This window comes from Pinus tabuliformis, chromosome 2_2, assembly GCF_031772625.1.
Source record: "Pinus tabuliformis cultivar Carrire ecotype Pingquan chromosome 2_2, CPIR1, whole genome shotgun sequence".
Taxonomy (NCBI): domain Eukaryota; kingdom Viridiplantae; phylum Streptophyta; class Pinopsida; order Pinales; family Pinaceae; genus Pinus; species Pinus tabuliformis.
The window spans coordinates 1,073,614,217-1,073,619,137 of NC_142300.1; the positions used below are offsets into that span (position 1 = coordinate 1,073,614,217).

General features: G+C 36.4%; 1 pseudogene; it reads right to left on the reverse strand.

The window, feature by feature from the left end:
• Positions 1-879: 879 nt before the first annotated feature.
• LOC149197113 (putative UPF0481 protein At3g02645) lies at positions 880-3,075 on the reverse strand (annotated as a pseudogene).
• Positions 3,076-4,921: the final 1,846 nt, after the last annotated feature.

The window sequence follows — 4,921 nt, forward strand, 5'->3', positions numbered from 1 at the left end:
AGTAGTTGCACAAAGAATTTCCTTAAACCACCACTGGTTGAGACCTCTAGTTCTCCCACCTTATATCATCATTTCAGATAGCACATTCAACTTATTGCTACATTTTTGTATTACAATCCTCTTTTTGGACTCATATACACCCGTTACGATTAAGGGGGGAATGTTGAACACCTAATCCACTAATGGTTTTCGGTGTGGAATATGAAGAGTCATTGGAATCCAACAAAATCACTTGGTATATGAAAACCAAGGGTCATAAAATATTATATAAATATATATCATTATGAATAAATAAAACACACACTTATCTTTCATATTTTATTCATTATTTTGTATAATTTAACATTTTCAATACAACTAAATTATTCAAACTCTTTATGGTAATAGGGTCTCTACTCATATCTACCTTCCATTTCCAAAAAATGTGTAAATACCCCTTTCCAGGGATGATCTTTGTGCCATCAAATTTCTCAAACATATACTGCACAAAGATTATAGCAAACAAGTCATCGAAACCCAATAAATCAACTAAAACAACATTACGCATTGCCACTATATCTTCATGTACCAAAGCACTATATCATATACCAAAACCCTCGTGTATAGATGTATATTGCTACTTCAATTTGCTTCTTTCCAAGATGATTAGTGGTTAATATGATTGATTTTTGAATGGTTTTAAAATAAAATGTTCCATTTAAATTTCCATATTGATTTACGTTCATATTAATTTCGAAAGATTACACATTTCACCAAATTTATCAACACAATTAAAATATCTATGAGAACCGTGATGTACACAAAAATATCAGTCACATAAATACAATAATCACATATAAATATAGTGATCCACAACCTCACGTAATCTTAAAAAAATGCTAAACAAACCCAGCTAAATAATGTGAATAATATTACAAAGCTGGTGATACATAATCATGATCCAATGCAAACTTTGATACTTACTACTGCCAACCCAGTACAGATCACATAAACTAACTACAAAGCTAATTTGATACTTTCTGTTGCCAACCCAGTACAAATCACAGAAACTAACTGCACAGCTCACTGTATTATATTCAATGACTACAAATCACTTTAAACTGACTAGAAAGCTCCCTACCTTATAACTCTGGAAAGATACATCATAATCCAAACTTTAATCCTGGCTATACCCAATCCAGTACATATCACTTATATTTGTCGGGAATAAGAGGGCTAGATTTTGGGAATAGCTTTGAATTCCACATAGGTTAAATAATTGATATTTGCTGTTATACTCGATTATTGATAACATCAACAACAGTTGTCTTATTTGGAAGACAAAAACGGCTAAGGGGACTTATATACCGATATAATTCAGAAGATCGTCTGCACCGCGGCGAGCAACAGTAAAACAACCGCAGCCGCTGAAGCTAAAGCTTTCCACGGCGATGAAAAATGATCCTGCACAAGCCTTGCAAAGTGGACCTTGATTTTGCTTTTGTAGTGCGCATTCACATCTTTTCTCAGTTTCTGGAAGACCTCTCCCGGACTCTCGGTGACTCCCTTGAGAAGACCGTTGAAAAGGTCGGCAACGTGTTTGTCACTCCCAAGCCCGTGTGTAAGGACGCCCATTCTGCTTAGCAAAGCCACGTCTTGTTCCGAGTCGATCAATTCGTCCATCACACTCACGTAACAAGTCACATAATTGATTTCAGATGGTTTGCACACCTCAAAAGCGATTAAGTTACGGAATATTATCTCTGTTTCGTCCATGATAGAGATCCGAGGAAGAAAAATTGTGGCGCTCTTCTGCTCAAACGTAATCGCCGTGATGCCTCCGGTCTGAAGTGGTGAAAATTTGATGCCAACATTTCTTAATTCTGTTGCATGAGGGATGCTTTTGGCGTCATTCTGTGCTTCTCTTTTGCCTTGGAGCATTCTAATGCACTCGCTAATACAACAGCCAATGGAGATGTTACGCTCACCTTGATCTACAGGCTCATCCTGAGTGGAACTCGGGGGAGAAGCAATGACGGTGTGCAATAAACCCAAAAGATGATGAACTTCTTCTTCAACTGGCCACGACCATTGCTCTATATCAATATTTTCATCAGAGAAAGAGCCGAACAAACCCGATTTAACTTTCAGCACCACATCCAAAAGCACCTTCTCGACATTAACGGCCGAGTCGAGCTCCAATTCCAGTAGCTTTCGGAGAACGACCAAGGGTATTTGGTTCTCAAGCATAAAAATGTCGAGCAATATATCGGTTGCAGCAAAAACAAGCTTATTTTCCCCAAAAATAGGATCATAGCGCTCCATCCCCTGGGCTACAGGGGCTCCGTAACCACACACAGTTCTCAATACTTCCAGAAGGAAGCAACCGTCCAAACATAACATCCTAGCGAGGGTCTTTCCATTGCAATCGATGTTTTCTTCGTAGCTGTCCCTGATTTGATTCTCCAGTTTCAGGATCTCCTTCATTGCACGATTGGCAAAATCCATATCATTCAGATCAACTGGCAGCTTCTTATTATAAGCATTGAATCTCTTCATCATCCTACGGAGGGCTCGTCCTTTGTGATCGTCCATTGGAGGAAGCTCCGGACTTCTGTGATGAAGTGGACCCAATGAAACTCTTTGAGGGACATATGCTTCCTTTTTGAGGTCTTTCATTAACTTGGGAACTCTAAATATTGAAACAACACAGGATAGTCTGTTACGAAGATGGTCCTCTTGAATATAACGAGTCCATTCCCTTTTGGTGATCCATCTTCGCGGTTCTCTACCGTCAGGTAATTGTGTCAGTTGGTTCTGCTGCTCTTCATCACTGTCGGAATCAGATTCGATCGGCCCTGCAGCGTCTGGTGTGATCCCTCCTCGCGTTCCTTTACCGTTACGTCGTTCCGTCGGTTGCCCTACCTGCGACATCCGTCTATCATCGTTATCGGAAAGAGTCTTGGCATCTCGCCCTCCACTGGGGAGCAACGTCTGTTTATCATCTCCTGAGCTTAAGCTGATTGCTTTATCATCACCGTCGAAGTGATTGTTGGCTGCCAAGTTTGCAAACGCTGAGGTTGCATGTCCAGACATTTTATCGCAACAATTCCAGTGTATTACAGCTATGTCTCCTTTTCAGTGGAGCTGCGAAAACTTTCTCAAACGTATACCTGCATTACACACTCAAGTAAACCTATGGAAATTATTATAAAGAAGCTTGGAATACCTCACACAGCACCCAAAACATAAGTCTGGAAGGGGCAGAAACACATGGGAGAAACCAAACATATGAGATAAACTGAAAAATCAGAAATCAGATAACGAAGAAAACTGTCTACTTCATAACAGTTAGAAGAATGGCAAGGCTGTAGCCTTCTGATCCTCACAGTAATTGTTCAGACACCCTCAGGAATAGCTAAATTCTTTGAGCCTACAAAATGATTCCCTCCTGAACCCACTCGTCTCCTCCATTCTATGTGGAACATCTTAATTAAATAAGGAGTGGACCTACGGACTCGGAAGTTCCTAAGATGACACTCTATTAAAATAACAAGTGGAGTTACAACTCAGCATTAAGCATTAATAAAATCAACCAGCAAAAATGAGCATTCATGGAATCAACTATACTTCGTGTCAACTCCTATTCTGTACAGCCAGCCAGCCGGGCAACTGTTTTTATGGATGAAATTAATTGCTCGTCTTGAGAAAGCCTCACATCAACTACAACCCTGGAATTGCAGAGTTAAGATTTAATACATGCGTGTCCACCACGGTTGTATATTATTGGAACAATTTTTTATCCAATGAAAATATTATGTGGGAGGAGGAACGATTTTGATACCAATTAATGTGGGAGTAAGTCTTTTACACAAACATGTATATATGTAGATTTATTTTTTTTCAATAAAAAAACAATTTGGAAAAATATAAAAAATAAATTTTATTTTTATATATGGCGTAGAGGAAGACTGGAAAAGTACAAATCATAAGTATACTCCTTTTATAAAAAGATTTAAAATATTATAAATATAAAATCTTATTTTTATTTGGTGTAGAGGAAGAATGGAAAAGTACAGATCAGAAATATACTCATCTTTTTATCATAAATAAAAAATCTTAGTTTTATAAGAAGAATGGGAAAACATAAATCATAAATATACTCATCTTATAACTAATTGATAAAAAAAATTGATAAAATATGGCTTTTCCATTAAACCTCTAAATGCATCACTCTTCCTAATGGCCCATGACATGGTTCAATGGTATTCGGTTCACATATCCATGTAATATAACTTCACAATAATCCCAATCATTTTGTGTTAAAGGTGTTCTTTTTAATAGCAATCATTTTGTAGTTATTTATAAAAGTTTTAATATCTCAAATCTTTCATATTTATGTAGAGGGAAGTTCGACAGTGTGTTAAAAGAGTTTATTAGTAAAATTGTGAGTTTGGTTTAAATATCATGAAAATTGGCCTTTATGTTTTCTAATTTTTTCATAGATATTATTTCAATTTTATATTGGTTAAATGTTACTTTTTGAATTAAAGAAAGAGTATAGTAGGGTGGATATATTGTAAATGAACCAACTGCAGGATCAATTTGTAAAATCTTGAATATGTAGACAATAAAAGAGGATATGTGATATTGAGCACCCTTAAATCATTTGTAATGTAAGGATGAATTAGATTTTTGTGTTCGAGATTAAAGGTGTAGAATGAGTTCAAGGATGAATTAGATCTTTGTGTTTGAGATTAAAGGTGTAGAGATTTTTTTTAAGTGAGAAATGATTATGAGTTTTAGATTTTTATTTTTATTGGTTTTCTTATTACAACAATTTCCATGTAGACCTTATTCTCTCTTTCTCTCTTATTATAACTATAGTTTTGTTTTGCTGTAACAATAAAAACTTGCCCCATCTCATAGTTGTATTACATAC